This window comes from Orycteropus afer, unplaced genomic scaffold (genome assembly GCF_000298275.1).
Source record: "Orycteropus afer afer isolate SDZICR_OR568_19922 unplaced genomic scaffold, OryAfe1.0 scaffold00076, whole genome shotgun sequence".
In the NCBI taxonomy this organism is placed as follows: Eukaryota; Metazoa; Chordata; class Mammalia; order Tubulidentata; family Orycteropodidae; genus Orycteropus; species Orycteropus afer.
This window is the reverse complement of record NW_006921663.1, coordinates 6,132,691-6,146,446: the sequence shown is the minus strand read 5'-3', so window position 1 is coordinate 6,146,446 and position 13,756 is coordinate 6,132,691. Positions and strand designations below refer to the sequence as shown.

General features: G+C 36.8%; 1 pseudogene; it reads right to left on the bottom strand.

The window, feature by feature from the left end:
* Positions 1–1,402: 1,402 nt before the first annotated feature.
* LOC103197335 overlaps positions 1,403–13,756 on the bottom strand; it is a 58,920-nt pseudogene continuing 46,566 nt past the window's right edge.

Sequence of the window (13,756 nt, the reverse complement as noted above, 5' to 3'; positions counted from 1 at the left end):
AGAGTAAGGAGTTACACAAGTAAACATTGTAGCCTAAACAAAATTCATATAAAAGTAAAATAACTATTGCTGGTTACATAACTAGTGAAAATTTACCAGTATAAAACATGTGTTTCAGAATCTTTAAACTATCAAGTTAAAAAAGTACCAGTGTTTCTTTGAAATGATGACTCTCCAAAGCCAAAGTGTTGTCAAAATTAACTTAAATGATGTAACACATTCTAATGTTAAAAAATATTCAGTATCTTTAAAAACCCACTGCCATTCGGTAGATTCCAACTCATACCAACCCCCATTGGGTTTCTGAGGCAGTAAATCTTTATGGAAGTAGATTGCTCAGTCTTGCTTCCACAGAGTAGCTGGTAGATTTGAACCACCAACCTTCTGGTTAGCAATCAGATTCCTTAGTCATTGTGGTACCAGAGCTCCTTCAGTATTATTAAAATGGAAGTAAATTCCAGAGCTTTTGGGGCTTTCTCATGCTGTGAAGGTCTGTTCCCTCAAAGCAGCATAGACAGAGTCCAAGGATGTCACTAAGCTCAGTACAGAGCAAGACTGCTTATATCCAGCTCTGACCTCCCCAGGATGCATGGATGCTGCATTCACAAAAACAGGATGTGAGGATCAAATGCATGCTATTCCACTAGCTGAAGAGATAGAAAACCACCCTGTTCATCTCTAAAAGCTCCTTCCCCAGATAAATAAATGCATATAAGGAAGAAAAAAAAAATACCCTTAGCTACAGAGTAAGCATTTTGAAATATCAATGTAATCCCTACTTCAAAATGTTAGAGTCATCTGGATGCTTCTGAACACGTCTTAAAGATGTATCCAGCTTCAATTTACATTGATAAATGTAAGTCAGGCAGGACTGGTATGTTGTGTCTTGTTACATAAAGCCATTGCCGTAACTGGAAGTAATTAGATACTTCTAACAAAAAAATACTTAACTTTATCCCCAAATATCTTAACCACTATTATGACCGCAGTGTATGATCTCCCAGAGTAATTAAACACTGGAAGAAAACAAAAAGATGTTCAAGCAGCAGGCAACAATTATGGTCCTTTCACACAGTGGCAACTGAGTGACTGCTGAAAGTTCAGAAATAGTTTTAAAAACAAGAAAAGTCATGCATTTTAGTAAATATAATTCTCACAGTTGAAATTTCCATAGACATTGTACTTTCTTTTTAAAAGTATCCTGATTTTTCTTAATGTTATGGCAAGTCAAGACTTGAAATAGCAGCCTTCTTTTTCTTTTTCTTATGTGTTTCTTATGCTTATTTTTTTCTTGTTCTATTGCTTTTTCTCATTATTCATTGCTTTCTTCTTTTTTTTGCTCATACCTCTTCAATATAATCTGATTCTGACAAGAAGTCAGAATATCTTCAGGATACAGCTTTCATTTTTTGCCCAGTCCTTTAACATCTTGTTCTTTCTCAGTTGCATCCTTTGACTTCCTTTTCTATTTAAAGCTATCTTTATTGTCTGATTCGATTTCTGACATGAAGTTTGCTGAAGATTCATGTGAATGGTTCTTCATTTTCTTTTCCCTTTTTTTCTTTTTTAATCTTCATCTTCAGAATCTGAAGAATTGCCTACCAGATTTCTTGTTTTCTTTCTCTGACTTTTTTTTTTTTTTTTGGATGAGCTCACTTTCACTTAATTGTTTCTCCCTGTGTTTTTCTAGTTCTTTCCTCCAGTTCTCATTCATTTTTTTCTTCAAATTCAGCAATGCCTTGGAGTCCTTCTTTTTCTTTTCTAGTTGCTTTTTCACTTCAGGTGGGCCTTAGTTGATTCAGATAATCTTGTATCCTTGGCCCCAAAGATTGGATCAGACCCCTTGAGCTGGCCATTGCTATGGGGCTCATATAAGGCACTCGAATGTCCCACTGCCCCTGGTGTCAGAGAACTTAAGAAGTGCACATTCAGATACCAAGGGACACTGGGCCCAAGAGGCCCAGCAAAATATTGAATGATGCAGGAAACGTCAAAAGAAGATGGAAGGAGTACACAGGCTCTGTACCAAAAAAGATTGGTCAATGTTCATCTATTTCAGTAGGTAGCATATGATTAAGAACCAATGGTATTGAAAGAAGTCAAAACTACACTGAAGGAATTGGTGAAAAACAAGTCTCCAGGAATTGACAGAATTCTCATTGAGATGTTTCGACCAATGGATGTCATACTGGAGGCACTTACTCAACTTTGCCAAGAAATTTTGAAGACAGCCACCTGGCCAACTCACTGGAAGATATCCATATCTATAACCATTCCAAAGAAAAGTGATCCAACAGAATGTGGAAATTATTGAACAATATCATTAGTATGACATGCAACTAAAATCTTGCTGACAATAATTAAAAAAATGATTGCAGTAGTATACTGACAGGGAACTTCCAGAAGTACAAGCTGGATTAAGAAGAGAACATGGAAGGAGGGATAGCATTGCTAATCTAAGGTCAGTTGGATCTTAGATTACCAGAAAGAGATGTTTACTTGTGTTTTATTGACTATGCAAAAGCATTCAGCTGTGTGGATCATAACAAATTTTGAATAACATTGAGAAGAATGGGAAATCCAGCACAATTAATTGTGCTCACAAAGGGCCTCTATGTATGTGTGTATATATTTTTTTTCAACCTATTTAGGAATTTTCTCTCCCTCTCCTCCCAACTCTGGTAACCAACAAAGTTCCTTTTCATATGTAAACCTTTCCTTGACTTTTTACAGTAACATACTAAGACACTATTTGTCCTGTGATTGACTTATTTCACTCAGCACAACGTCCTCCATGTTCATCCATGTCATGTGGTGTTTTTCAGATTGTACATTATTCTTTAGGGTTGCATAGTATTCCATTGTGTTTATGTACCACAGTTTGTTTATCCATTCCTCAGTTGATGAGCACTTAGGTTGTTTCCATCTCTTTGCTATTGAGAATAGTGCTGTGGTAAACATGGGTGCACATATATCTGTTTGTGTCTTGCCTCTCACTTCTTTAAGATATATACCTAGTAATGAGATTGCTAGATTAAATGGTATTTCTATTTCTCACTGTTTAAGGAATCACCATACCGATTTCTACAGTGGTTGTATCATTTTACAGTCCCACCAGCAGTATATGAGAGTCTCAATCTTTCCACATGCTTGCCAGCATTTACTATTTTCTGTCTTATTGAGCTTTGTTATAAGTGCTGGAGTGGGATGGTATCTCATGGTTGTTTTGATTTGCATCTGTCTAATGGCTAATGATCATGAACATTTTTTCATGTGTTCATTGGCTGCCTGAATATCTTCTTTGGTGAAGTGTCTCTTCATATCTTCTGCACATTTTTTAACTGGATTGTCTTTTTGATGTTGAGATGTTAGAGTTTTCAATAAATTTTAGAAAAGCCCTTTGTCTGATATGTCATTGCTCAATATTTATTTATGTAGGTTCTCTTTTTACTCTTTTGGAGAAGTATTTTGATGCACATAAGAATTTAATTTTTAGAAGGTCCCAATCATCTAGTTTATCTTCTGCTGTTTGTGTGTCTTGGGTTATGCTTGATAGTCTATTTATACCATAAATTAGGGCCCCTATGTTTACCCCTAATTTTCTTTTGATGAACTTTATAGTTTTAGGTTTCACATTTAAGCCTTTGGTCCATCTGTAGTTAGTCTATTTCTTCTCAGTTTTCAAATTTGTTACAATACTATTCTTCATAATATCCTGATATTATTCCTTTTATTTCTGTTGGTTCTGTTGTGACATCACTCATTTTATTTCTTGTTCATGTTATTTGCATTCTCCTTCTTTACCTTCTTGGAAGAAAGGTTGGGCAATCTAGTTCTGTAGTAATACCACCTGGGAAACCCAAGGAGGGGTTGCTGTGAGGTGGATCTGACTTGACAGCAGTATTTTATTTTATTTTTTTTCGCCTTCTTTTCCTTTGTTATGTTTGCCACTGGTTTGTCCATGTTATTGATCTTTTCAAAGAGCAAACTTCTAGTCTTGCTGATTTTTTTTTTACTGTCTATTTTCTGTTTCATTTACTTCTGCTCAAATCTTTATTATTTCTTTCTTCCCGTGACTATAGACTTTTTTTGCTGCTCTTTTTGGTGATGTTGGATTAAGGTCTTGATTTTTCCTCTTTCCTCTTTTTCGATGTATGTATATATTGCTATAAATTGCCCTCTAATCACTGCTTTTGAGGAGTACCAAAGATTTTGGTATGCTGTGTTTTCATTCTTGTTTGATTCAAGGAATTTTTTTAATGTCATTTTAAAAATTTCTTCTGTTACCTAGTCATTTTTGTGAAGGGTGTTATTCAGTTTCCATGTGTTTGCTTTTTTGCCATTGGACTTGCTAGTTTTGATTTCTACTTTTATAGTATTTTGATCTGAGAAGATTCTTTGCAGTATTTCTATGTTTTTAAATTTATTGAGGCCTGCTTTGTGGGCTAACAGATAGTCTATCCTGAAGAATGGTAAATGCATGCCAGATAAGAATGTATATTTTGCTGTTGTTGGGTGGAGTGCTCTGTAGATGTCTATAAGGTCAAGTTGGTTGATTCGATTGTTTAGTTCTTCTGCATCTATGTTGAGTTTCTTTCCAGTTGTTCTTTTATTGAATGTGGTGTATTTGAGTCTCCTACTATTACTGTAGGCAGGCGGTTCAAACCCACCAGCCACTCCTCGGAAGGAAGGTTGGGCAATCCTACTTCCGTAGTGATACTGCCTCGGAAACCCAAGGAGGGGTCGCTATGAGTCGGGGCCAACTCAACGGCAAACAACAACAACAACAACACTATTACTGTGGAGTCATCTATTTGTCTTTTTAATTCTGTTTAACATCTGATTTATGTATTTTGGTACTCTTTCATTGGGTCAATAGATATTTATTATGGTTATGTTCTCTTGTTCAATTGATCCTTTAATCATTATATAATATCCTTCCTTGTCACTTCTGGTCGTTTTTGTCTTAAAGTCTATTTTATCAGAAATTAATATTGCCATTCCTGCCCTTTTTTGGTTAACATTTGCTTGATATACCTTTTTCTAATCTTTGATTTTTTTAGTCTATTTTTGTCTTTGTGTATAAGTTGAGTCTCTTGTACACAGTATATTGATGGGTCATGTTTTCTTATCCAGTCTGCAACTCTCCATCTCTTGAGTGGTACATAGAAGCCCTTGACAATCAGTGTAATTATCAACAATTATGAATTTATTGATGTCATTTTGTTATGTATTTTTTCACAATGTTGCTGATTTCTGTCTTTCATATAATTTTCTGTACTGAGTTCATTAATTTTTTTAATCAATTGTGCTTTTATCTCCTTTGTTATTATTGTTTTAATATTTACTAAATATTTGTGCTTATCTGCTTTTTTATGTTGGTGCAAAGGTTTATTATTTTTCTTTATGGTTACCCTGTTATTCATTATTTTCTTCCCAACTTTAAAATAGTTTCTTCTATCTTGACTTTCTTACCATTTAGAAGGTCTATAACTACACTACTTATTTGCTCTTTTTGGTTATATTGTCCTATTGATATCTCTGGTTCCCTGTTTACAGTCCTGTAAACTTATTTCAATTTGGATAGTTCTATAACTGGGTTGATTTCTGGGTTATGTCATCATATGTGTCCATCATTTGTTATTGTTTGCTTTTGTTAGTTTTCTCTCTGAAGGACTCTCTTTAGCATGTCTTGGAAGTTTGGTCTAGTGTTAACAAATTCCCTCAATTTCTACTTATCTGGAAATTGCCCAATGTCACCCTTATATTTGAGGGACAGTTTTGCTAGGTATATAATTCTTGGTTGGGAAATTATTTATTTCAGCATTTTATAAATATCACTGTGTTGCCTTATCACCTGCATAGTTTCTGCCAAGAAATCAGAACTTAGTCTTCTTGGTTGCCTTTATAGGTAACATTTTGGTTTTCCTGAGCTGCTTTCAGGAGTCTTTCTTTGTCTTTGGTTTTGGTGAATTTGATTGTATGTCTTGGTGATTTTCTTTTGAGCTCTCTCCTCCTTGGGGTTCATTGAACTTCTTGAATGGATATATTCTCATCTTTCATCTTATTAGGGAAATTCTCTTCCAACAAATCTTCAACAATTTTCTCTGTGGTTTTATCTATGTTTTCTTGTTCTGGAATTCCAATTACACATAGGTTCCTCCTTTTTATGGTATCCCACATGAATCCTAGGCTTTCTTCATTTTGTTTTGATCCCTTTTTCTGATTGATCACTTAACAAAGTAGAATTATTTGTCTTCAGTCTCATTAATTTTGTCTTTCATTGGTGAGATTCTACACATTTGGCCATTCAACATGTTATTTATTTCTGAAATCTTAGTATTAATCAGGATTTCAGTCAGTTGTTATTGTATCATTTCTAATTTTTTGTATATTTTGTCCATTTGTTCTTATATTGTTTTCCTAAATTGTTCTGGAGTTTTGTTTGTGTTTTCCTTAATTTTCTCAGTGTTTTCCTTGATCTTGTCAGTGTTTTTGTTGATCTGTCTGCCAATCCATTAAAGAGACCCAAATATAATTCTTTTGAATTCCTTATCAGAGAAGGGAGTTCCCTGTTTCTTCCTCAGGGATGTTTTATGGGTTTGTATCCTGGTCCCTTGTTTCTACTACTTTATCTTGTTTCTTTGTGTGGGCTGTGATGGTCTGTTGTCTCTGAGACATTATGGTGTTGTTGTATTTATGTTTAATTTGTGATTGTACATCAGTGTGATTCATTCAAACCCCTTAGGTTGGAACACATTCAAAATACAACTGGGAAAGAGCTGCTTCATCAGAGTAGGACTAACCTTAATGATATGGATAAAGTAAAACATTCAGGGCCTCCATTTGCTGATGTGGCACAACTCAAATTGAGGAGAAACAGCTGCAAACATCCATGAATAATTGGAACATGGAATGTACAAAGTATGAATCTAGGAAAATTGGAAGTTGTCAAAAATGAAATGGAACGCATAAAGATTGATATCCTAGGCATTAGTAAGATGAAATGGAACGGATTTGGCCATTTTGAATCAGATAACCATATGATCTATTATGCAGGGAATGACAATTTAAAGTGGAATGGTGTGGCATACATCATCACAAAGGATGTGTTGAGATCTGTCCTGAAGTACAATGCTGTCAGTAATAGGATAATATCCATATGCCTACAATGAAGACCAGCTAATTCTATTATTCAAATGTATGCACCAACCACCAAAGTCAAAGATGAGGAAATTGAAGATTTTTATCAACTTCTGCAGTCTGAAATTGACCAAACATGCAATCAAGATGTTTTAATTTTCACTGGTGAGTAAAATGCAAAAGTAGGAAGCAAAGAAGAGTCACCAGTAGTTGGAAGATTTGACCTTGGTGACAGAAATAATGCTGGAGATCACATGATAGAACTTTGCAAGACCAAAGATTTATTCACTGCAAATACCTTTTTTGCAAGAACACAAATGGTGGTTATATCCTTGGATTTTCCCAGGTGAAGTACACAGGAATCAGATTGACTACATCTGTGGTAAGAGGCAATGGAAAAGCTCAATATCTTTAGCCAAAACAAGGCCAGGAACTGATTGTGGAACTCACTATCAACTGCTCATATGCAAGTTCAACCTGAAGTTGAAGACAATTAAAAGAAGTCCATGAGAGCCAAAATATGACCTTGAATATATCCCTCCTGAATTTAAAGAACATCTAAAGAATAGATTTGATGCATTGAACACCAATGACCAAAAATCATAAGAATTATGGGATGTCATCAAGAATATCATCCATGAAGAAATCAAGAGGTCATTAAAAAGAGGAGAAAAGAAGAAAAGACCAGGATGGATGACAAAAGAGACTCTGAAACTTGCCCTTGAACAGAGAGTAGCTAAAGCAAATGGAAGAAATGATAAGATGAAAACTAAACAGAAGATTTCAAAGAGCAGCTCAAGAGGATAAAACCAATTACTATAATGAAATGTGCAAAGATCTGGAGTTAGAAAACCAAAAGGGAAGAACACACTCAGCATTTCTCAAGCTGAAAGAACTGAGGAAAAAAAATAAGCCTTGAGTTGCAATATTGAAAGATTCTATGGGAAAAATATTGAATGATGCAGGAAACATCAAAAGAAGATGGAAGGAATGCACAGAGTCATTGTACCCAACTACTCCTTGGAAAGAAGACTGGGCAATCTACTTCTGTAATGATACTGCCTTGGAAACCCTAAAAGGGGTCACTATGAGTTGGATCCAACTTAATGGCTTATATATATATGGAGAGAGAGAAAGAGATTGAGATAGAGAAATTTATGACAAAGAAATGGCTCATGCAATTATAGAAGTTGGCAAATACCAAGTCAAGCTGGAGGCTTCTCTTGACTCATGTAGTGGCAGGGGCTGATGAACACAAGATCAGTAGACAATACAGCCAGTTGCTGGCTTTAGAGGCCAACAATCTAAGACTAGCAAATATAATGGCAGATTTTTAGTTTACAGGTGGTGAAGGCAACAATCTCAAGATTGGTAGGCAATATGGCAGGCCACTGGTTCAAGTCCAGATGATGATGAGTTAGATGCAGTATCTTGAGCAAAAAGCCCGAGAACTCTCCCAGGGCTTTTACATATATATTGGAGTCAAGCAAAATCTCAAAGGAAATTCTCTTTCAATTGATTGAGTATTCAGAGAAGATCTCATGATGGAGGCGATTACATTATATCAGATCTTGTCATGGGGGATGAGTACATCAAGCTGCTAAACCACTGAGAATCATGGCAAAGCCATGTTGACACATGTTAACTATCACAACTATTAAGCTGTAAGTTGCAATATTTATGTTTCAAATCAGAAGTAATTTATTTTTGACTATTATAAATTGATATATATGCTGTTGGTGAAATTTACTTAAAGATCAATTGCTTTATTAATACATTCCTGAATAAGAATGTTAGAAATATATATAAATATTGTTTTCTTCTTAAGCTATATTGGGGACTTTTCTCTTCATATTTCTATTGAATGACCCCAGCTAAGACTTCCACACCTTGAAATAGTGCTAATCTAAGCAGCTTTGTATTCTACTGCATACTTTCTGAACATATCCAGTCTTGTGGATTTTTTTTTCTCTTAGATTTCAGATGCCACAGTCTCCTCTTTATCAGGAACACCTATGTTTACTGGCAACGTTTTTTTTTTTTAAATATGCAATTTAAATGTGGTTGTCAAAATCCATGCCATCTGCTTTAGCTTTCTCTCCCATATTCAAGAATAACTGCATCTGTAAATTGTGAGGAAACAGTTATCTTTCTCTCTCTCTGGCTGTCTCTCTATTGAAAGACTTCAGTCTCACTGTCTGGATTTATTTCAGATTAAAGAAAGGTATCATTTAAAAGAGTAGTCTATTTTTTCTTAAAGAAACAAAAAAAAGTTTAAGTGCGGATAAAAGGACTGCTGTTATATGAAAATCATTCGAGATTCCATTTTAAAATAGTAAGCAGAATCAGAAATTAAAATGGCAAAGTGGTTGAATTAGAAGAATTTATTTGTTAGAAAGAATCATAAGTTTCTTATAATCCATTACCTGGAAATATTACTGAATAGTCAATTGTGTTTGCATTCAATGAAAAGAGGCAAAATAATGAAAGCAATATCAAGGCAGTAGGTGAACAATCAAGTGTACATGAGTGACGAAAACTCACTTCATCCCAATTATTTAAAATGCATCTAAACTCTTCATGCCTGCAGGAGGTGTATTGTAGATACACAAAGACTCTAAGAAGAAAGATAATACATTACTGCAAGTACTAGCTTGCTCTCAAATTATTGAAGGTTATACATTCCTAAAAAGGAAATAAAGGATGTTTTTGCCTTAAGCACATAAGTTAACAGACTTCAGTTGTTTCAATACATAGGGATTGATACCAAATGCATGGCATCCTTCACTGAGTGATTAAGAAGTTCAGGTCTTCCCCCTGGAGAACACAGACTGAATAATTTTTATAATTAACTACAACCTGCTATTAAGGAAGCTGATGTTGGGATCAAATCTAAACCAAAATCACTGCCATCAAATGGAATCTGACTCAAAGTGACCCAAGTTGGGCTTCTGTGGTAGTTAAGATTGTGTGTCAACTTGGCTGGGCATGGTGGAGTGTCTGTGAAGCTGGTTATTCTCCATGATGAGACTGGCAGTTAACTCCATGGTGGGATCTACCACAAGCAGGTGAGTAGCCGCTTTAGGGATGTGGTCTGCTTCCTATAAATAAGAAGCAGCTTTTGGAATGGTCTCTAGCTTATGGCATGCTTGGACCCTGCATGTAGCCATGCCATTGTTCAGCAGCCTGCCAAGCTCTGCTGACCTTGGGACTTTCAATGGACTTGAAATAATGGCCTGCTGTGTGATTTGGTAACATTGGAACTGTGCCTTTTACTTGTCAACCTTGGGCTTGTCAGTCTTACCAGCCAACAGGTGCCTGAGTGAAGAAAAGCCTCTAGCTCCAGTGGGCTGGGAGCAGGAGGCAGAGCTGCAGCCCAAGGTTGAGGGGCTTTCACCCAGACCCTAGAGCCTGGCACTTTGAACTCAGACTTAAATCCTCCAAACTGTAAGAGAATAAACTTCTGTTTGTTCAAGCTATCGCATTTATGGTATATTCCTGTCACAGTGAAACTAGGTAACCAGAACAGCTTCCAAGACTACAAATCTTACAGAAGCATTATTATTATTATCTGCTTCTTACAGAAGCAGACTGCCTCATCTTTATTTTGTGCAGTAGCTGGTGGGTTTGAACCTCCAACTTTTTGGTTATCAGCCAAATACCTTAACCACGATACCACCAGAGCACCTGTGAAGTTGAATTCATAAAGTTGTTATTTCTAAGACTTTCAGTGGCCAATTTTGTTCAGAAGTGAATGGCCCCGTCCTTCTTCCCAGTCTATCTTCATCTGGTTGTTGTTGTTGTTGTTATGTGCCGTCGAGTCAAACCCGACTCATAGCGACCCCTCCTTGGGTTTCCGAGGCAGTATCACTACGGAAGTAGGATTGCCCAACCTTCCTTCCGAGGAGTGGCTGGTGGGTTTGAACCGCCAGCCGTCTGGTTAGCAGGCAAGTGTCTTAGCCACTATGCTACCGGAGCTCCTCTTCTGAAATCTGTCCACACCATGAGTGACCCTTCTTGTATTTGAAATACCCGTGGCATAACCTGCAACCTCACAGCAACACACAAGCCACCACAGCACAACAAAGTGACGAGTGGTGGGAAGTTGGGATAGGAACCATGAAAACGCTCTTTTTGAGAGTTGGAAATTGTAACATACACAAATATTCTTGGTGACAGGATAAATATATTTTGAGAGCAATTCACTGCTTAGCTAACCAAAATGAAAATTCATATAGAAGGGACTGGCATAGAATTTCCATATCTGGCAAATAAAAATATAGTTGTTGCTGTTGTGATGTGCCCTGGAGTTGGACATGACTCATAGCAACCCCTCCTTGGGTTTCTGAGGCGATATCACTATGGAAGTAGATTGCCCCATCTTCCTTCCAAGGAGTGGCTGGTGGGTTTGAACCTCCAGCCTTCTAGTTAGCAGTCAAGTGCCTTAGGCACTAAGCTCTGGTAGCTTAGTGCCTAAGGCACTTGACTGCTAACCAGAAGGTATACTGCATATAAATAACAAATACTTTTTAATTTTCATTTTTTTTTTACACCTACTTCTCACTTAAAAATATGGTTAGATTCCAATGGCCAGGTCTTTATGTCAAAATTGGCATTATGTGAAAATGGAAGATGACACATCAGATCACAAAATGGAGAATGACTACATCAATATTTAACTGCAAAATGCATGATTACATAAAAGCCAAACATTAAGAATCATGGCCCAGTAAAGGTAACACTTAGCCTTAATCATTACAGTTAGCATTGCTCTTGAATTGTATTTGGGTGTCTGTGACTGTTAGACATACCTCACGTTGATGTGAGAAATAGCTAGTAGATTTTTTACTATCATCATTTTAAATGTGAAATATCAGATAAGAAGATAGTTGGTAAGTGAAGAGTAGATTTATATGTATGTCCTGTGAAATATTTGGGACATCTTGCTTTTGTTGTTAGGTGCTTTGGACTCAGCTTCAATTCATAGTGACCCTGTACAGAACAGAATAAAACATTGCCTGGTCCTGTGCCATCCTCATGATCATTGTAATATTTTAGCCCTTTGTTTCAGTCACCATGTCATCCCTCTCATTGAGGGTTTTCCCCTTTATCACTGTCCCTTTATTTTACTAAATATAATATCCTTCTCCAAGGATTTGTTGCTCTTGATAAAATATCCAAAGTATATGAGATGAAGTCTTGTCATCCTTGTTTCTAAGGAGCCTCATGGCTGTACTTCCTCCAGGATACATTTGTTCATTCTTCTGGCAGTCCATGTTATATTCAATATGTCTTACCAACATCATAATTTAAAGGAATGAATTCTTCTTTGGTTTTCATTATTCATTTTCCAGCTTTTGCATGTATATGAAGTGATTGAAAATACCATGTTTAAGTCAGGCATACCATAGTACTCAAAGTGATATCTTTGGTTTAGAACATGTTAAAGAGATCTGTTGGAGCAAATTTGCCTAATGCAATACATCATTTGATTTCTTGACTGCTGCTTTCATGGGCATTGACTGTGGATGGAAGTAAAATGAAATCCTTGACAACTTCAATATTTTCTCCATTTATCATGATATTATTTATTTATCCATTTTTAACTGTAGGCTTTGGTCTTTGATATTCATCAGTAAGAGCTTCAAGCCATTGGCATTTTCAGCAAGCAATGATGTGTCATCTGTATATCACAGGTTGTTAATAAGTCTTCATTCCATCATGCAATGTTCTTCTTCAGACAGTTCAGCTCCTTGAATTATTTCTTCAGGATATAGAGTGAATAAGTATGGTGAAAATATACAACCATGCTGTATAACTTTTCTAGTTGTATATATATTCAGATTTACTTATAATGAAAAACTATGTCATTCTCTGAAATTCAAAGTCAACTGAATGTCCTAATTTTTTTTTTCTGGAAATGCCAATTTCTTGTAAACATGGTGCAGCATAGTAAATTACTTTGTGTGGCTTTTCTACCCATAAGTCTTTGTAAACTCCAAGGTGGGATTTGCAATGAGCAACTGAGGAGCTCCTGATTGCTGAAGGTGTCCACCTGGAGTATTTCTGTTGGACATGGCACAAAACAATGTTCTGGGAGGTGCCCACTCTGAGGTGCTTAGAGTTCTGATGCTATAATTGGCTAGCTTGACCACCCTGCGGGCTCTAAAGGAGACCTCCTGGAGGCAGAACTCTCTCTGACTTCTGGTGGAGGAAGACGTGCTGCTGAAAGAGACACGGGCTCCTGAGACACAACAACTGCAAAAACGGCAAGGAGGCCACATGTTCCGACCTCTTCTCATCCCACGAGAGGAAGACAGGATTACCAGCAGTAACCCAAGGCCTATTACTGCAAGACCAGACATGCTGCCTCCCCGCTCCAGCCCTTGCTCCAACCGTTCCTCCCAAAGCACCCACCACCTCTCCTCCGGGTTCGATAATTCACTGCAGTGGCCACATAGAACTCACAGATTACAGGGTTTATTAGGGAAGCACCAGGCTACAACTCAAGTTCAGGAAGAACGCTCAGTCTCTCTCCCAGCCCACCGTCCCTCAGCCAAGAGTCTCTCACAGTCTCTTTCCCAGCAGTGCTGGTCCCTCGGTGTCTCACTCA